Genomic DNA, 20,863 nt, shown 5'->3' with positions numbered 1-20,863 from the left:
CTTTACGACGATTGTCTTAGTTACCATCCTAGTGCTATTCAGAGACACTATGACCAAGGCAATGCTTATAAAAGAAAGCATTTCTAGGATTTTCCCAGTGGAAATTTTAGGGTTAGCTATCTGTACTATCGTATCATCTGTAAATAAAGATACTTTGACTTCTTCTTTTCCAATTTGTATCCCCTTGATCTCCTTTTGTTGTCTTATTGCTCTAGCTAAGACTTGAAGTGCTATATTGAATAGATATGGAAGGAGTGGACAACCTTGTCTTGTTCCTGATTTTAGTGGAATTGCTCTGAGTTTCTCTCCATTTAAGCTGATGTTGGCTATGGGCTTGCCGTAAATTGTCTTTATTGTGTTGCGGTATGTCTCTTGTATCCCTGATCTCTGCAGGATTTTTATCATGAACCTCATGCTCAGGAGTAGTTGGCCAACAAATAATGGATTCCATAGGATTTTTGTGTGTGTGTGTGTGTGTGTGTGTGTGTGTGTGTGTGTGTGTGTGCGCGCGCGCGCTTTTATTTAGTTATAGTTTGGTGGCTTTTTTTTTCTTTCAAAGTGTGGTTTTATTAGTTTTGGGAAATTTTTTTGTGGTATTGAGTTTTTGTTTGTTTTTTTGAAAAAGAACTTAATGTTGGGTGGGTAGGGAGGGGGAGAGGCTCTGGTAGGACTTCAGGGGAGGGGAAGAACATGGTCAAATATAGTTAAATTTAAGAATTGTTTTAAATAATAGAAATATAAGTTTCATGAGGTTAGACCATGATCATAATGGCAGGAAGCAGACAGGCATGGTGCTGGGGCAGCAGCTGAGAGCTTTACTTCATGATCCACAGAGAGCAGTCAGAGAGAGAGAGAGAGAGCAACTAGGTCTGTCATGGGCTTTTGAAACTTCAAAGACCACCCCAGTGACGTAACTCCTCCAACAAGGTCACACCTTCTAATCCTTCCCAAACAGTTCCACTAACTGAGGACCAAGTATTCAAATACATGAGCCTATAGGGGCCATTCTCCTTCAAACCACCACATTGACCTCACAGGAAAAAGCCAACATTTAGGAAAGGAAAAGCCAACCAAAGGAAAGAATTGTCAGCAGTAGGCAGGCTGTCAGGTAGGAGGCCAGCAGTGGATTTCCTGGGTATCCAGTTTCTCTTCACTTGGGCCCACCCACCACCACCATCAATTCAGTTCAAGTAGCAGGGTGAAAGGAAATGTAAAATGGTGCGTGTTGCCTGCTGGAGACATCCTAAAATGGTTCCATAGCTGTCATAACAGACATCCCTCTAGGAAACCCACTGAACTGTTGATTGAAAGCTCCCACTACAAATGCGAGATTTCTCCAAAATTCATAAACACATCCTGTGGCTACTCTCTGGGACTGTGTATGTGAGCCAAGTGATGCCGAAGGAACCATTTTAAAGCAGGCAAAAAGCAAAAGCTTTGGCAAGAAGCTCCCGTTTTGCGAATTTCCAAAGAGATAAGAGCATTCTTTGGAGGGAATCCAGGTGAGGGATGACGTGGGGTTTAGACTGAATCTCCCCACCCACTGTGTGGAGCCTGGTACAGAGCAGGTGCTTGTTGAAGAGGTTTTTAAAGCATATGCCGAGTGTGTGCCCCTTTTGTATTTGTTGGATCTGAGGTGGGGAGAGGTTGGCTAGTTTGCAACAAGATGTTTGGAAAGTTAATGGCTGTACCAGGGACCATGCATGCAGCTTTGTTCCTGGCATTCACTGTGCTGAGTAGAATCAGGACTGACTTCTCCACTGGGCAGAGTACCCAGGGATCACAAAATGCTTAGTCTCTGAAAAAGTTTCATTGCCTATAAAGTCAGAGGGAGAATTTTATACTCACACAGTCACAAATATGATCTTTGACTTTTTCTTCGAGGGAGGAGATGGCCCCTGAAAGCCACAATTCCACCTGGGCTGTTTGACCTCCTACTACACAAGGAAGAAATAGCCTGATGGGTCTTTCTCCATGGATGCCACCACAAATGACCTTTCAACTATAGCTTCCTTTCTCCCCCAACTGCCCCTCATTTAAAAGTCAGGCTTGTGTCTACTTTGCATACAAGGGAACTCTGTTTACTGTACATTTCTAAAGGTCCAAACGAACTCATGCAATGGTGAAACGACCTCTACGGTGAAGACGTGTCCATTGTCCCCAAATACTTCCTTCAACCTCTTTAGGGTCACCCCAACCCCTAGCTCTTGGAAACCAAGACTTGAATTCTCTAGTGTTACCTGATTTAGAACATAGCACAGGAATCTAATACTGCATAGCCAGTGTGCCTGGTTTCTCTCACTCAGCACAATATACACGAGACTCGTCTGTGCTGCTACAGGAGTCTATCAATAGCTCATTCATTTTTCTGTGAGATGTATTCCAGATAGAGATACATCACATTAAAAAAAATCTATTCACTACTGGAAGCACATTGTGGTGTTTTTAGTCTTTGATAGTACCAAAACCTTGGCAATCATTCTGTTGTACGGCTTAGAAGGGGAGCTGGGTGTGTAGGCAGAGTTAAGGTTGCCCACCTTAGGTAAGAATGTGGCTCCTGGATTATTTGGAGGGTGCAATCTAATCACAGAGTCCTCAGAGCAGATAAATGTTCCCGGTTCTGCTGAGAAATACTAAAATCTCTAGTTATATTTAACCTCACCGGCAGCAAACACTAGGCTAGACCTGGGAATGACTTGCCCTTGAAAATGTGGAATCCAGGAGTTCTTTCGGTCAGCAGGCATTTACTGTGCACAAGAGGAGGAGACTCAGGCCTGATAATGCTGGAGAGTGAGAGTCGGTGACCCCACCGACGGAAAAGCACCAAGATCCAACGTTTTTATTTATGCAGCAATTACAATGCTGCACCCTGGATTTGTGCCGAATTAAAGAAGCACAGAGTCCCAAGTTTATGATGGTTCAAGCTTAGGATTCTTTTAATTTTATAATGATGTGAAAGCAATGCCCATTCCGTAGAAAGCATAGTTTGAGTTTTGATTTCGTTTGTTTGGAGACAGCATTGAGGCTAGAATTTCAGGTGAAATTGATGCTTTCCTGTCTCACCACCTGCAGCACCATACTGTCTGGAGAAGCTGGGCGGCAGCAGGAACGGGCAGCCCTCAGCCAGCTGCACTGCCACATCCTATTGTGTGCTGTGTGACTCAGCTGTGATGCTCAGCGGTTTAGATGAAGTGCTATTGTCAGCCTTCAATGGGCTCATCAGGACGTAGTCCCATCATTAGTCAAAGAGCATCAGTATTGTCCAAATAATAATTCCAATGACCTCACTTTACAGGAAACCATCAGAAATGTCAGGTGACATCTCCAAGATCCAAGGGAGGAAGAGGTGCTTGTGGTGTCTTCTGTCTCCTTGGTCATGAAGGGATCCACAAGCTCCCAGGGGCCTCCCTTTTTCTTTCTTCCATTATCAGGGAAGTAAGTATTGGGTAAAGGTAGTTAATATGGTTGGACTAGGGAAGTGCAGGCTGATTCCAGTGATGCTCTGCTGCTGAGTAAATGAGTCTGTATGAACAGACCATGTCCTACATGCTCCCTACATGAAGAGACCATGTTCCTTTACCTGCTTCAAGATGCAGAAAGGGGTTCCTGTAGGAATGCCATCCCATTATCACAGCCATAGGTACCTGCTCAGCTGTCTGGGTCCCTGCAACTCAATACTAGTATCACGGGAAGCTGCTTGCCTGGGACAGAATTTGCTGGCCTTGTTTGTTTATTTGTTTTGTCCTGGAAATGAAAAGCTTGAAGTTATTAGATGGTCTCAGGTCCTTTCCAGCTTGGAGGTGCTAAGATGCGGCCGGGCACTTTGTGAGGTTTAAGCTGAAGAAAGCTGAAATAGAGAAAGGTCTGTTCCCCGAGGTCTTTACTTCCTAGTGGCTGAAGCTGCCCCTGAAATAGAAAAGCTTTGTCTCCCACCCCTTTGACAAGTGGTTTCCACTCACCTTCTTTCCTAACCTCTCTCCTTGGGTTCACTTCGATTCACTGTCAACTTTGGGTTTCTAAGGAGCGTTCTAAAGGTCTGTGTCAACCTTTCTTATAAATTACTGGGGACTGAGCATGGAAAGAAAGTTCACTGTGTTTCTATACAAATCTCTATGAGCTTTCTTTTTTATTTGTCCTCAATTTGGGCCAAAGAAACGAAAGAAGGAAAGAGCTCTTTTTACTTAGAAGGAAACGGGGACATCAAAGCCCAGAAGTTTCTCTTTGGTCAGCCTCCCATTGTGTTGCTGTCCTCCCAAGGGCTGGACACCCAACACTCCCCCAGAGGTTCTCAGGGTACAGACAGTGGAGCTGGAAACCCAAGTCTCGCTCCTGGGGGCTGCAGCCAAGGAGGGTGTGTCTGCAAGAATAAAGGAAGCTTGACTCAGGTTCCCTGCAGCTTGCCTATGCCTTGTCCAGTCAACCCCCCTCCCCGCCACCAGCTACCATGGCCAGCCAAGCCGTGAAAGGAGAGACCAGAGCAGCCTTGCAGGGTGGAGAGATTCCCAGCCCCCTGGATGCTGGTGGCAATGGGCCCTGCTCTCAGCTGCTGCAGTCTCATGGCTCAGAGCTACTCCTGGACCACGGACACCTGGGCTTCTCCATCCTCACCCAGCTGCTTCCCCTGCGCCCGCCATTCTTCTCAATCCTCTCTGGCCACTGTTCCTTCCCCACTCACCCTCCGCTGCTTTTCTCTTCTGTTCTTCCTCCGCTGTGCCACTGTCTTCCTTCCCCCTCCCCCACCCCTCCCGTCTCTCTTGGTTCCCTTTTCTTTCAGCCACTCTCACCATGCCCTCGTTTGGCGTCTCATCATAGAGTTGCTTAGCAGCTTCGAATGGCGGACACACCCGATGTCCAGGGTCACCTACAAAAGGCAACTACATTTTTGATCTCTTGAGTCAATTGTATTTGTCTTTAGATTGTCTCTTTTGGTCTCTCTCTCTCTCTCTCTCTCTCTCTCTCTCTCTCTCTCTCTCTCTCTCTCTCTCTCCCTCTCTGGTGCTCTAAAAGCTTCATTGTGTGACGCGTGCCCATTAGTAAATCAAGACTGATTTCTTCAGGGATTTGGGAAAGGGAAAGAAGCTAGTTACCTCTATTTCATACCATATCTAGGTGTTTTCTATATCGTAGAGTGAGGCAACCCTCCTCTTCATTCAAGGGGCCCCCAAAAACTTGATCCCCAAAAAATCCGCCTGTATGAATCATCTCCCTGGCCAGTGCAGGCCTCCCTCTCCATGCTGCTGACGGAGCTTGACGAAGCAAATGCCTTACTTCCCAGAGGGAGAAGAGATAGCTGTAATATGGCCTGGGGTCCTGGCAGGGCTGCTGGGCTGAGGAATTGAAGAGCCACATCTGTAGCACCTCCCTCCAGGACTAGCCAGGCACCCTCCCCTCATTGGTTACTGGCCATGGCATGGAAGGCTTTTGTACTCTGTCACAGAGAGACCAAGCCTCCAGATGCCTGGTGGAGACTAGAAAAATTTAGTATGCATTCTCTACCACTTCCCCACACTCAGGCCAGCCTCCTGGCCCACTGGGTCTGGTATTTACTGCAGAGGCCACAAGACTATGTATGAAGGGCTTCTGAGGGGTCCTGCAGCTTGGCTGGTGTGGCTTTCTGTGAGGCACATCTGCTGTTTCGGTTCGGCAGATTCCAATAGCACATCATCAAAAGCAGGGAATCTTAATTTGATTAGTTATTTCGTGGTAAACATTGACATTTAATTGGATCGAATAGTCTCAGAACATGTTGGCGTGTTTTCCTACAGGTGGAATGTTCTTTTCACTGTTGATGAAAAGCAAAGCTTAAAATAATTCTTGGGGCCAGAAATACCAACACTGTCCCCTCTTGTAAGGGGGTGGTGGTGTTGTCTTTGTTGTGAATGAAATGGAGATTATAGATTCAGTTTTGGGGACAGGGAGCCAGCTATCTATTAAAATGTGTCCAGATGCAAGTGTGAAATAATCTTCTAACAATCTGGACATCCTAGTGTTTTCTCAAGATCATCGAGAGTAACTATTTGTTATCCATGCTGAATTCTAGCCTCCTAATCAGATAAACTGCCTGCTGTCCTCTGTCCCCACGATGTGTGCTGTGTAAGGAGTCTGACTTTCCAGTCAGAGGTGAAGGTTTGAATCTAGGTTCTCGGGTTATACTCCATCCTTCAGCTCCGGTCCAGAGAGATTTATAAATCCGCGCAGTGGGAGAGCAAAGCGTCCACCCGCGCCTGCATTGTTCTTACTCCAGGAAACCACTAGGTGGCGTGCGCGCAGAGAGCGCTCCATCTGCTAAGCTTCCTGGCATCAGCTACTACTCTACTTCGTGGCTCTAAGTGTGTTACAGCCTTCTGTGAGTTTCTCTCAGATTAAATTAAGGCCAGTCATTTTGGGACAAATGATGGGATGGCCATTGCTTTACTGCCAAGGCACACATCTATCCAGACTTGCATGATGAGTGATACAGGCAGAAAAAAATGCAACGAAGAAAGGGACCGGGGTCGGGGGGTAGGGTGGGAGAGTGAGTGGGGTGGGGTGGGGGGTGGGGGGAGTGAGGGAGTGGTGTGTGGGAAAGAAAGGCAGGAAAGGGTCCCTGAGAAAAGGGACAGACCGAGAAGGCAGAAGAGCGACCCTGGGAGAGAGGAAGAGAGCTCATATTTTATAGAAGGGAGGACTTTAATTTTGAAGCCAAAATAGAAACAACCTTTTTCTCTCAATCCAGGAGCCATGAGGGCAGCGGCTCCGGAGCAGACGGAGGGTCTGGTTGCTCAGCCTGTGAGACCCCGGTGAAGACTACTCCCCATAACCTTTTTTGGGTTGAAGATGCCCTCATTCTCTTGTATTGCAGAGGTAAGCTAAGTGAACAGCTGCTCCTGGGCCACTGGCCGATCTACTGAGTAGGGCAAGGTGTCCAGCTGTACTGATTTTCATCTAATCATTCTGAGTGGGAAACCACTCATGGGAACTTAAAAATACTCTATTTTAATTTATTATTATTATTATTATTATTATTATTATTATTATTATTGATGGTGGTATGTGTGTACATGTAACAAAAACATATTTAGAGATTACAGAGCATTTTTGTACAGTCAGTTCTCTTCTTCTACATGAATTCTTGGGCTGGAACTCAGCATTCCAGGATCACAAAGGAAACCTTTTACCCACTGAGATATATCCCCCATTCCCAGAATGTGGAAAATTATAAGGCTGGAGGTTAATTCTTCAAGACACAGGGTTGTGTCCTGGAAGGATGCAGGCCAGGATTGTAGTTTCCTGTTGGAAGGCTGAGGGAGTGGATCACCCCATACTCTCACACATCCCTTTAAGGTTTTTTCCTGGAGCTGTTTCTCAAAGCCATGGAGAGAAGACAAAGGCTGAGCTTGGGGTATGCTTCTGGGCTCTGTATCTTGTATTCTGTCTACTCTATGGCCTTAATTGGGGTCCGCAGGCGGGTACAGGAAGGAAGTTTATACCCACTTCAGGCATAAACATTCCTGCCTCTTCTATCCACACTGGCAGATTTCTTTCCCTAGGGCTGGGGTTGGGGAAGAGAAGGGGGTTGGGCATCTATGGCGTGGGAAATAGAGGAGAAAGATGGAAAAGGAGCCAGATTTCTACAAGCTTGCCACTTGGAGAATGTCTTCAACTCAGTTTGAAGGAATGAAGTCCCACGGTCTCCTGAGGCTGGAGGACATGCTTCTGGGCCGGTGTGTGAACAGCCAGAGTGCCTCTCTGGTTCCCTTCAGCATGACTGGTGTGACCTCAGTGCATACTCACGTGTCATGAGAGCCAGCAGAAGGTCAACAACAATTTTCTATAACAGTTTTATGGAGCCAGTCTGGCTTGGTGGCCTTGAGAACTAAGTGAGTCTCCCCAGATCTCAGCTCTTGCATCTGGTGGCGCCCAGTTATGAATGTGGCTCAGAAAGTACGTAAAGATAGTGTAGAGGACTTAGTCCAGTGCCTGGCACAGAGATATCACCACATCCATGACAGAAAGGCCTGGTTTATCTGTATTCCAAACAGCTTCAGAAAATATCCTGGACCATGAGCATTTAAAAGAATGCTGTGCTTGTTGTTTATTTGTCTTACAGGCCGGTTTACTATCGTTTTTTTTGAGGGGCCACTTGTAAAGCAGAGGTGAGAAATTTAACAAGAGAATGGAACAACTGACTCCGGGAGCTGGTTGCTCTTCCAGAGGATCTGAGTTCAAGACTCAGCACCCACATGGATGGTGGCTCAGAGCTGTCTGTTACTCCAGTTCCAGGGGATCCAGTGCCCTCTTTTGGCCTCTTTGGGCATCAGGCATTCATGTGGTACACAGACATACATGCAGGTAAAACCCCCAGACATGTAAGAAAGCCACCCTACACCCTAAGAAAAAAACCAAAATCAAAAAATTCCCAAACCAAACAACAACAAAACCCTCCCAACCAGGTAAAGCACTGAGCTTTCCAGAAGCTAAAATACTAAAGAAAACTACCAGCTTGTGGTAAAAGTCTCTAGTGAAGTCCATATCATGCACATTTGCTTTGCCACTCCCTACACAAAGAGACTGGGCTCTACACAAGATGTCCTGAGCTGGAACTTTGGTTTAGTCCACGCACTGTAAGACCTGTATGATCTGGCAAGAGGATACAGCCCACGACTCTGGGGATGCCTGAAACAGTGGGAAGTAAAGTGTTCCCATTGCATACCAACCTGCTCGACCTCTGCAACCTACATCTCATCCACTCTATGACTGGCTAGTTTATAACTTAGGCAAATAAGAGACTAACAACAATAATAAAATAAAATGATCATAGCAATATATGGTAATAAATGTTATATGAATGTTTTCTTTCTTGTCTCTTAAGACTTACTTGAACAAAAGCATTATGACAGTCCAGATGTCATCCTGTAGCCAAGATGGCTACATATTGATAAAAGGCAGATAGCATATCTCAAGGATGACCTCTCCTGAGCCATGGTGATGCAAGAGACCTAGGAAGTCTGGGACAAAGTCTCTGCCTTCTGCTGGCTTGGTTGTCACAGGCCGGAGCCTGCAGCTTCTGTAAGCCACCCTCTGAGCATGAGCAAAGGGAAGCCGAGCCAAGAGAGATGGTTCCTGGTAACTCACCAAAGCCATCTCTTTCCCAAAACTTTTCATTTGTGAGACAGGAATGTATTTTCATATATTAATCCATTTTGTGTTGGGATTTCCATCACTTTGATGCCAAGATTTCAATACCACACTCCCCATCCCAAGTTCCACAATGTCCCTCCCCTATGGTGGTGCAGTAAAGAGCCCTGCCAGGAGTGATCTGGACCAACACCAGACAAGGTTGCCAAGTGAGTCCCCAACGTCTACAAGTAACACCAGCATCAGCATTTTTGCTAGGACAACAGAGTGGCCTCCTGAAAGACAGACTGCTGAGTTATCCAGGGGAGGCATTGGAAGGCAGAGAAACAGGGCCAGGGAAAGGGGTTGGTAGTTCAGATAGAGCAATAGTAGGGATGCATTATGCATATTGGACCCACACCAAGGACTGCAACCCATAGAAAGAGCACTCCTGGCTGGGACAAGGACGAAGCAGCCAGCCAGGCTGAGGTGAGGATGGCTACAGATCTTAGGTGCAGCTAAAGCGCATGGACTTTGCCTGTAGATACGGAGGAGAATTGCTGCCTTGCGTGACCTGACAAGTCAGCACGAATGTGACAGATCACCAGCATCAGACCATGACATGGCGGCGAGGAGTCCCTGTTCTAGGCCACTGCAGTGATGCAGGCTCAGTACAGCCCATGCCTAACCCAAGTGGAGAAGAGCGAGTGGAGTTAAGGCAGGCCAGGGCAGAGAGAGATGCAGCGTTCACAGTGAGCCTTGCTCGCCTGCTCAGGGCCTTCTCCTTGCAGGCATCAAGTGCCAGTTCTAAAGTAGTAAAGCCTGTTGCGAGAAGAATGGAGTTTCCGCAGCAGTGGAATTTGCTTTGTTTGGCTTGCTGAGGGAGATTATCAGTTTGCCGTTTCTGCTCCCACCACACCCTCTGACTCACCCCGTGGGCTGTAGGCGTATTCTGCTCATCGGAGCAGCACACTGCAATAGATCTCTCCTTTTCCTGCAAACATCTCCTTTCAAGCAGTGCATTCGGTTGATATTAATGTATACTTTTTTGGTACTGTTTGTTTGTTTATTTTAGACAGAAGCTCACTATGGCTTCTATAGCCCAGGCTGGCCTGGAACTCACAATGTATCACAGGCTAGATCTGGACTCAGAACCACCCCCTTGCTTTCGTCTCTCAAGTGCTAGAAGCACGGGTGTACGTTACCATACAGATTTTTTTTTTTTTTTTGAATCATTGAAAAGAAGCTCTCGGAGACTGTTGCATTTAAAAGCAAAGAGGAACGAGCATTTGTGAATTTGGCTTACAGATGTTAGGAAATGTCAAAAGCTATTTGCTGAGTGGGGAGTATTATGAGGTAAGTCCTGTGTGAGGGCCAGGAGACCCCAAAAATCTAGCTGAGCCCTTTCACTGACAGACACCTTCACACGCACCTTCAACACGCCCCTTGACGTTGCTGTTCCTGCGTTTCCTCACCCACCCTAAAGCCATCCCCCGCTATGTGATTTTAAACATTTGTCTTAAATACTGGGGAGCCCTCAGGTGCGTGAGGTGAAGGGGAAGACTTTGCCGTATAGACAGCAGCAGGTGCTTGAAGGTGCAGGACTCATTCCGGCTGCCTCGTTAGTTTTGTGGGTCTGGGGCCAAGTTGAGCCTTATCAGGCCCTTGTGCCTAAAAAGCACCGTATAATGGTATTTTATTTGTACTGAAATGTGATTTTATTTGTATGTTAATAAATAAAGTTGCTTGGAGGTCAGAGCTAACAGCAAGCCATAGCAGAGCTGGGCGTTTGTGGTGCACGCCTTTAATCCCAGCACTTGGTAGAAGAGTTAGGTAGATCTCTGTGTGGTTAAGGATACAGCCAGCATTGGAGACACATGCCTTTAATCTCAATACCATAGAACACCTGGAGGGCTGTACATACAGGCAGTGACGAGGCAGTCATGTGTTTGGGTTTACAACCAATGAGAAGGCAGAACAGAAAGACTTTATCAAGACAAACACACAGGAAGTAGGTCTCTTTCAGAGAGGTAGGACCACCACAGGAGGAAGGATAAGGTTTTAGCTCTGATCTCTGATCTCTTGGCTTTCTTCTTTGCATTGGTTCTGTGTTTCTTATTTAATAAAACGGTTGGTTACATCTACACACCTGTTCCACTTCTAATAGACCAGAGACAAAATGAATCCTGTTGTGGTTTGTGTGAGAAAGATCCCCCACAGTGTCATGTGTTTGAACACTTGGGCCATTCTGACCACATTCATCTTTGGGGAGATTAGAGGACATTGAGGGGGTGGGGCCTTATGTGAGTTGCTGTGGGGAGGGTGGGTGTAGGGTTATAGATGGGCCCCTCTTCTATACATTGTAGCTGAAAGTGTTCCTGTGTCCCACCCAGTCCCCAGCTGCTCAGACCCAAGTAAACACACAGAGGCTTATATCAATTAAAACTGCTCGGCCATTAGCTCAGGCTTCCTATTGACTAGCTTTTACACTTAAACTCACTCAGCCCATTTCTGTTAATCTATATGCCACCACATTTTCTGTGACTTTACCTGTGTGCCATTACACGCTGCTCCCTGCTCTTCACCCTCCAATTTGGAAAACCAGAGGGTTTTTTTGTTTGTTTGTTTGTTTGTTTGTTTTTTGTTTTTGTTTTGTTTTGTTTTGTTTTTTAGCAGATTTGCCATCAAAAAAGAAAACATTTATTGCACAATATCACTTTAGGGCCAGGTAGCCTGGAATTCACTAGAGCCACACAAGGCCAGTGTGCACAAGGTATGGGAAACCCAGCAAGAGCAATGAACACCACCCGGACATCAGGGGACATAGAGCGGGACCCAAGTAGTTTTGCATCTGACCTAAATACATCACTTTTCAGAATCCTTGAGGATGAAAGGGGGGGCTTAGAAAACACACTCAGTATACATAAAGCGTGTGTGTGTGTATATGTGTGTGTGTGTGTGTGTGTGTGTGTGTGTGTGGGAGGGGATGTCTGACAATCTGTGAACCAGTATGGCACTCAGGAGGCAAATCTCTGAGTTCAAGGCCAGCCTGGTCTACAGAGTGAGTTGTTCCAGGACAGCCAGGACCACACAGAGAAACCCTGTCCCAAAACACACACACACACACACACACACACACACACACACACAAAAAAAAAGACAGAAAAAGAATGATCCACACTCAACTAGAGAAATCTCAAGAAAGACAAGCTGACGGCATCCCTGTGAGAAAGGTGTGAATGGACTATCCAGGGAGGGAGGGACTGAGAAAGAAAACACCCCCTGCGCTGTTTTCGGTTTCTAGATTCCACAAATAACGATGGCTAACCGGATTGGTCTAATTTTCTTCAAGTAGTGTTTCTGCATGTTAGTGTTGTGACAGAAACATTTCACTTACTCTACCTTAGTTATGATGAGGAGCAACATTATTTGTCTTTGGAATATTAGAACTACTCTGTGACACTACTCTATGACACTGTTCCTCTGTGCTACATGATTTCACCCTCGGTCAAGAAGAGCCAGCATAACAACTTCAGTTGAGTGCTCTTGGCCAGTGAGGGTTTAGGCTTGTTCCTGGAAGCTCTCCAGTTCTGTGAGAACTGTTGCAATACGTGTTATTCTCTTTCCACTCTGTGGTTGGTATTTGGGCAAAACATTTAAGCCGCTGTTGACTAGCAGGGGGCTCGCAAGTGAAATCACCGCACCGCCCTCGAAACAGAAGAAAGGCAGGTTGAGAGCTTAGGTGAATGCACAGTGGCAGTTCAAGGTGCTTGCTTCAACGAAGAGGCAAAGGGAGCATGATGGGGCCGACCAGGCATCCCAGCGATGCAGACGTGTTCTGTCGTCATGAAGTGTCGCATATCTGCACACCAGCCCGGAAGAACCAACTGCAGTTTAGAGGCTGCAGCTGGGATCCTGCCATCGCTCCACGGCATATGAATCAGGAGGGCAAGAAATTGCCACCCCAGAACCTAAGAAACATGGCCCCCGTGGTCCTGGACAACCCGTGCAACTCCTGGATTCAGCCAGTGCTCCACTTTCCCGGCTAATCTGCCCCCCAACTGATGGGGTGTGTGTTGAGTACAAAATATTGGGGTTACCTTTTCTATTTTTAACTTCATAGTGTATCAATACGTTCCAGAGAACTTCGCATATCAGCATGTGTATGATCTATCTTTTTCTTTCTAAAGATTCCACAGTGTTCCTTTGTATTAACCTACCATAATTTTTTAAATCACCTGTCAATGAATGGGTATCTTCACTGTTTCCATTTTTCTTTGTTACAAACAACACTGCAGTTGCTGTCCTCCTTTAAAGTTATAATATTGATTTTTCATGTATCTAGTTTTTGTAACTTTAAATGTCCATACCTTCAATAGCATTGAGGGACCATTAACAAGTTTTAAACTTAGTGACTCATGTCGCTTCATTTTTAATTCTTTTGTACTCATACATGTGCATGTTTTTATAGCTGAAGGACATTTGCATTCCCTTCTCTCTGAGCTCCTGGCTCATCCATCTGTGCATTTTTCTAACAGGTATAACGGTGATTGGAAATAACTTGTATATTTAACACAGCTCCTTAAACTTCCAAGTTTGTTATTTCCAAAGGGTTTTTAGGGATGGAAACATTCACTATGGCTAATCTGTTTGACCAGTTTTGCTTTTTAAAACATTTTAAAAAAAACAAGCCTGGAAGGAAATGCACAAAAGTATTCACGGGTAATGAAGTTATAGGCACCTTTCAGTTTCTTCTTCAGTTAATGGTTTTCAGAACCCTGACGAAGCATGTTTACCCACAGGATCACGAAGAACAGGAGAAGCATGGGATTGGAGCTGTGGTTGACCTTTGCACTTGCACGGTCCTCCTCTGTCTGCAAGCGATGGGTCAGGGGCCTGCCCACTAGTTAGAACAAAGGGAGCTCCGCAGTCAGGGTTTGAGGTTGTGGGAGACTGATTGATGTGCTCCCTGAGGACTTTGTTCTTGTGGGAAACCTTAGTTATGTGCATGATTTGCTATAATTTAGCATTCACAAATAAAACAGACTGTTTCAAGAGTAACCCAAGCTCCTTCGAGCTTCTAGCTCTTCTATGCAAGTCCACCGTGCCTCAGTCCTCTCCTCAGGTTTCCCCAGGTGTTTCTGGCCATTTGTTTGGCTAATGACTTCCTAGTTAACCATTCCATTTGTCTAAAAATTGGCCTCGCCCTACAGAACGAAGACCTTTCTCTCCTATCATTTTCAGAGTCTCCACAGATTATCAAGCAAGGCTGTGGCCACAACAGACTTGACTGGAACTTGAGGCTCACACGAGACTGTGGAGTGTCGAGAATAAGCCAGCAAGTGGGTATCAACACATAGCATCACAACCCTGGCTCCTGCCTGGCCACAGAGACCAGAGCTGCTAATCCCATTGTTATCTCACAGAGATTTTTCTCTGGTATCCTCAATCCTGCCTGAACCATTGTTAACACAACAGACTATGCATCTCTTTCCAAGGAAGTTCATTCTTCATCTACAGAAAGTTTAGCCCTGCACTGTCAAAACTACTTCTCCGTGCCCCAGGAAACAGGGGAAAGTGTTTTTGTTTTTGTTTTACTACAGAAGAAAATGTCTTCTAAGAATATTGCAATCACCTCCTTAAGGCAAAGAGGAGAAACAGCAGATAGTCCCTGAGACAGTGAGAGGGCTTCCTGCTGCCTTGTGAGGTGCTCTCCCCTTCAGATCTGTGGGGAAGCTGCCCTCACACAATACTTAGAACTGAAATATTCCAACCACAGCTATGGATGCACAGATCCCAGGATTCCACAGTCTGGGAGACAGAACTTTAAGCATCACACTGTCTTAAGACGATGCAATTCTTAATCGATGGTTTTGCTTTTAGATTAGATATTTCTGTTGGCTGGATTTTGAGCTCTGGCTTGTGATAGTGTATACGATCCTCAGTTGTGATTGATATTTTTGTTAGTGTCTTGGTATAGCGACTGGAGATGTGAGTCTTATGAGGAGATGGATGCATGTGTGATGGACCCCTCTCATCTGTCAATACAAAATACTCCACAGCTTCTGTTCCCCAAATAGTGTATGAGTAAGAAGGCTAGACGTACAGGGAATCTTCCATAAAGTTCAATGAGCTTGAGAATCAATAGACTCCCATCAGGAAAGCCTGCCAAGAGTGTGCTCTGAATTATAAATCCCATGAGGTCAGAGATTCTAGAAGGGTCTAAAGAATTCATTTACCAGACGCCTCTGGACAGTGAGTGAAAGCAAAAGCCATAGGGCTTCTGATGGCAGCCATGCCACAGATGCTTCATGACGGTGGGCAATGCAGGAAGGGACTGAGCCAGCACCCACAGCTGCACAGCCAGCAAAGTTTGCCTGTCCTGTCCTTTGAGAGGCAACCCAAGTGATAGGAAATTGTGATCACGTACAACTGGGGGAGGAAGAGATTTTGTGTAGGTACAACCTGATATTTTCTGATAGATGTCTACAGCGAATATCAATCCCAGTCTTTACATAAAATGCATGTTAGTATTTGTATGTGAGCATTTGTCTCTCCACATGTGTATTTAGAAATACCTGCTAAATACACATCCCTCTATTCTGATATTTGCCTTTTCCAGGCAGAGTTCTCTTCCTATCACAGCCCCTTAGACATCTCCTTTTCTACTCTTTATATTTTTATAAGCAGAGCAGATAAAACTCAAGCCAGACCCATACACATGTAGGGTATGTACACACACACACACACACACACACACACACACACACACACACACACATACACACCATGTGATTTGAAGTAAATGAAAAACAAAATCTTTTACAAAGACCCCCCCCCCAAAAAAAAAGACCCACTGTAAGATGGGAGGTGCAATGTAGACAAAAAAAGGGAACACAAATACCTCAAAGAACTGAGAATGGGACACAGGAAGCCTTGTGAACATGGAGCTGCCCACTAGGGTCAGCTCCTTTGAAGAGTCCTTGGCATGGCCATTGACCTCTAGTGTTCTGCAGAGAACAAGCCAACAACACTGTTGGGATGGCTATGGTATGGACAGTCCTGAATGACAAGGACATGGGTGTCCAGAAGTGCCCTGCCATAGGCTGGAACATCTCAACAGCGGTCTATAGAGAAAACCCACAGCTAGGCTGTATTATTTTCTATCAGCCCAAATCTAGTGTCCTTGAGAAATGTTTATTTTGCTGACATGACCTTGGCTTTCTTTGAATTTGATGCGCTATCTATGTTTCCTATAAGTATGATTATTATTGCTTCTATTTGTGATAAGAACAAAACACAAAATGGCTTCTGCTTCCAACACCATGAGATAAATGTTATTATCCTCACTTTACAGCCAAAGATCACCCAGGAAGAACGAAGTACCAGGCCCTGTGTGACCCACCCTCCTCTCATGGATTCAAGCCAAGTCACACAAAGTGCCATGCTGAGCTCCCGGCCAGGACAAGGCTGTGGCTTTGGCTCTTCCTGACTCTGGGATGACAGAAGACGCTGTTGTGTTTCAGATTTCCTGCTACTTTCAAAGTAAGGAACCTTTGCATTTTACCATTTCAAACATGCCAAAGAGAGAGAGGATGGTCTTTATAAAGAGCTCAAAGAAATATACAGTTGTATGAATCTGCAAGCTTAAGAAAAATGGACACTTCCCAGAAACACACTTGCCCCTAAAGACAAAGGTCAACACACAGCCAGAGTGCTCCTGGTAGGTTTTGAAATGACAGTGTAGCTATAAGCAGTCACAAGTGCCAACAGCTCTGGCCCAGACTTCTTTGGTGGTTGGAGAGCAGCATGTGTCCCACAGACACATTCAGTCGACCTCATTATCCGAGGTTTCCACATTTTTATTTTCTTACTTGTTGGCATTTGTTTGCAGCCCTAGAGTCCATTCTCATGACACGTATGTAATCATTTACGGGCATGTGTGGAACACTAGAAAAGGTGTCACCCATGTATTTACATTTCCAAGCCAGTGGAACCAGGGTATGCCCTACCTCCTGGCTTTCACTCTTGCCTTACAAACCGGTGCCCTTTTCCTGTTACATCTTTGTGCCTTTTGTTGGCAATTACACTGTTTAAAATGGGCCCCAAGCATAACACTGAAGGACTGTCTAATGTTTAGGGAACAAGATGCTCCTGATAGAGAAAATATGTCAGTGTGCCTCATTCACTTTCTGTTGAAAGTCAACAATGTATATTAAATAATATTTTTTTTTTCAAAAAGATACTTCATGTTTATTTGATTAGCAGAAAATGTGCTGTGAGAGGAGGCACATGGGAACTGACCTCTTGTCTCCCCTGGAAACCAGGGTTTGCTACTAACTGACTTGGTGAATTACTGATCCAGTAAAGTGGAGACTATACAACATATCTATCATGAGAACGAAGAACCTATTATATGTTTACATGTATAGTACGTTTGTGCTTGCATGTGACTGTCTTATCCTAATTCACTGAAGTCTTGAAAAAGTAAATCTATATAATTTATTAATAATCCTTGGAGAAAACCATTACCCATTGATAAAGTTTATTTATCTTAATTAGGGATGAAAGGTCTTGGGGTTGGCTTTGTGTTTAACTAGCTATCCTTACTAATTTCAATGTACCAACATGAGAATATACTTGACTACTGTCTAGGAGCGTGGGATGCTGGCTATAACAGTTTGCAAATGTTACTGCAAAACATTTACTTGATATCTTAACAAATTCCAAGCAACATTTTCATTCCAGACATCTGTCCAAGAGTTGGTTATCTAGTTAATAAATGGACATTTGAACATAATATTTCTTTCATATCTCTTTGGACCATGTATCTTTAAACAACTTCGCAATGCCCTTAAATGCCAACTCCCACTGAGTCAGACCCTCCACAGACAAACACCACCTATCTGGCGGCCCAGCCTGAGCACTCCAGGTCCAGTTCTCCCCTGCTCCCATGTGAGGGTGGAACAGGCTCCTGTCAGTTTCCTTATCTGACTGTAGCAACAGCCTGCCAGGAGCTTCCCAGCATCTTCAGTTTGCATTGTCTGTCTGGAGGCAAGGTCTCAGTTTACCTGAAATCAGGGAGAGAGACTGACTAAGAATAGACTTGAAAACAAGAGAGAGAGACAGGGCAGGTTGTTGGTTCAGTTGGTAAAGTATTTTCTGTACAAGCTTGAAGACCTGAGTTTCTATCCTGAGCACCCATGTAAGTAAGAGCCAGGGATGAAGGCAGGTGCCCATAGTAGCAGGCTGGCAAGAAGGATCTCTAGGGACTGTCTGTCTAACTAGTCTGGCCATTTTGAGTTCAGTGAGAAATGCTGACATATAATAAAAGGTAGAGGATAATTGAGGAATATATTCTGTGTTGACCTCTGGCCTCCACACACATACAGGAGCACTCACACGCATATGTGCGCACACGCAATGAGACACCCATAACTTAAAAGAAGGGATTTAAATTGAACTAAAAGGAGAGATTTGTCATTACTTGTTTAGTCCACTTCACAGTTAAACTCTCCTGTAAGAAGAGGCGTGTGGGCCGAAGAGCCCTAGACAGGGGCATGGTGTTATTCTAATGGATAACTAATGAGCTCTCTCCAATATGCAGATGCCTGGAGTGGACCTGAGTATTCTCATCTGTGAGGGTTGAAGATAAACAGATTTTTCTTTGATGTCCTACTTAGATGTGTAACATGGGCTCATCTTGAGTTTTTCCAAATTATCTTGATGCTGGAAAGACTTCTCGTGTGTCTTAAAGCCCTCAAGAGAACACTTATTTCACACCAGTCATAAGTACTTCACACCAGACCCACAAAAGTCCTGTTTCGTCCCAAGTATTAGAAGATAGATTGCTTCTTTTTTGATGTAGTCTTCAGAAGTTAAAGGTCTTGACAACTGGCTAATCCACCCATTCAAGAAATATTATGGGACCTTTCTACATTGTAGCTACACAGTATCTGAATCATGGTCTCTGTCCTTTACTCAAGCCAAGGTCTGTGGGTGCCCTGGGTTTGCTACCAGTCTGTTACTTAAAGTAGGTTAACAACTCAGTATCCTGTCAAATTATTTTCTTTGGAAATATGCTCCTAGTCTGAGAAAATGAGTCAGCACCAGAAAAATGTTTTCCCACATAACCAAAAGGAAAGAATTAATTTATGTTTTACTGACAACATAAGGAATTGTGTGTGGTGACTTGAGTTGATTGGCGTCATATTTTTAATTTATTCTAGAATTGGTTTTGGAGGCCAGAATAACTGCCTCTGAGTAGCTACTGCAAACCGCTGTATAAGCCGCTTTTCAGTTGCTGTGATAAAACAGCATTTACCTGAAAGGGTGTATTTGTGCTCACGGTTCCAGAGAGGGAGTTCATTGTGTGGGGGAGGCTAGACAGCAAGCAGCTGAAGCAGGGAGCTGAGAGATCACACATTCAACTGTAAACACAAGAGAGAGAGCTGGGATGGGGTGATGTGAAGAGCTCTCAAAGCCTGCTCCCCAGAGATGCACTTCCTCCAGCAAGGCTACCCCCAGCAGCACCACCCACTGGGGAGCCAGTGTGGAGACAGCTGAGCTAATGGGAGACATTTCTCATGCAAATCACCACGCCCATCATCCCCACAGGTCCATCCTGGAGGCTAGGGTCTAGTTTAATTTTTTTTTCCATAATCAGTTGCCAAATGAAGGCAGAAAGGATTTGTTAAATGTTTCACCATAAGCCTACAAAGATTATTTTTCTGAGTGCCTAGCCTCTTGTTTTTGTAATTTATAATAATTTCTACAATACTTATTGTGAGATTTGCATCTCCAGTGGGAGGAGAGGAATATCCTGAATGTATAGTTTTCTACATATGTTCCATATACTTCCTGTGGGGGTTAGGTTGATGACTCGGTGGGTTAAACACGTGGGCAAACCGGAGGACCTGAGTTCAAATCCCCAGAACACATGCAGAAGACAATTGTGACAGAGTTCTCCCAGTGTTCCTCTGTCAAGATGGGAGATGGAGACAGGGCAGTCCCAGCAACCCACAGTCCAGCTAGCCTGGCATACAAAGCAAACAGTGAAAGAGAAGCCCTGCCTCCAAAGGTGAGGATAGATGCATCATCTCTCTCTCTTTCTCTTTCTCTCTGTCTCTGTCTCTGTCTCTGTCTCTCTCTCTCTCTCTCTCTCTCTCTCTCTCTCTCTCTCTCTCTCACACACACACACACACACACACACACACACCATACATGCATACACAAAGGAAGGAAGGAAAGAAGGATTAAATTTCATACTATCTCATAGATGATTATTTTATTATCAGCTTATGTTACAGTGTCACTCTGTTTTTGTTTACTTATAAATTTACCTGCATTTGGGCTCCATTATCCTCATTTTGAAGTTTTCTTCTATATAGTCTAAGCATCTACAGATACTACATAAGCATTTTGAGTGAACCTTTTTTTAATCTAAACAATTTTTGGCAACCCGAAATTAATCACTGCCCCCATCACGTATTTTATGCCTGTCTTTTCTTAACTCATTGCCTATTAAAATGAGACAGTTCTGTAAATATAAATATAAGTAAGCAGTGTTTCCTTGGGTACTTATGACTTTACAGCAGACATGTATTAATCATGTAGAACACTAGTACGGAAGAACGGATCGTGTGCCCATAGCTGAGGACCTATGACTAATGTCACGGAGTCAAGCCAATGAAAAAAATGGCCTCACTTTTCAACAAGTTACGCTTTTTTCTGAAATAGATGAGTTTTCTGTGGAAATAACTTTTTT

General features: G+C 44.8%; 1 long non-coding RNA gene across 2 annotated transcripts; it reads left to right on the top strand.

Moving 5' to 3' along the window:
• Positions 1-850: 850 nt before the first annotated feature.
• Positions 851-19,703, top strand: LOC121828305 (uncharacterized). 2 transcript variants are annotated; one of them, XR_013049863.1, is made up of 5 exons: positions 851-6,346; positions 6,716-6,843; positions 14,341-14,438; positions 16,454-16,641; positions 18,704-19,703. It is a non-coding gene; the product is annotated as an uncharacterized LOC121828305 (long non-coding RNA). The 2 variants fall into 2 exon arrangements; XR_013049864.1 differs by lacking the exon at positions 14,341-14,438.
• Positions 19,704-20,863: the final 1,160 nt, after the last annotated feature.

The sequence above is a fragment of the Peromyscus maniculatus genome, chromosome 3 (genome assembly GCF_049852395.1).
Source record: "Peromyscus maniculatus bairdii isolate BWxNUB_F1_BW_parent chromosome 3, HU_Pman_BW_mat_3.1, whole genome shotgun sequence".
NCBI lineage: Eukaryota > Metazoa > Chordata > Mammalia > Rodentia > Cricetidae > Peromyscus > Peromyscus maniculatus.
The sequence above is the reverse complement of the archived record's forward strand: the minus strand, read 5'-3'. Positions and strand labels throughout refer to the sequence as shown.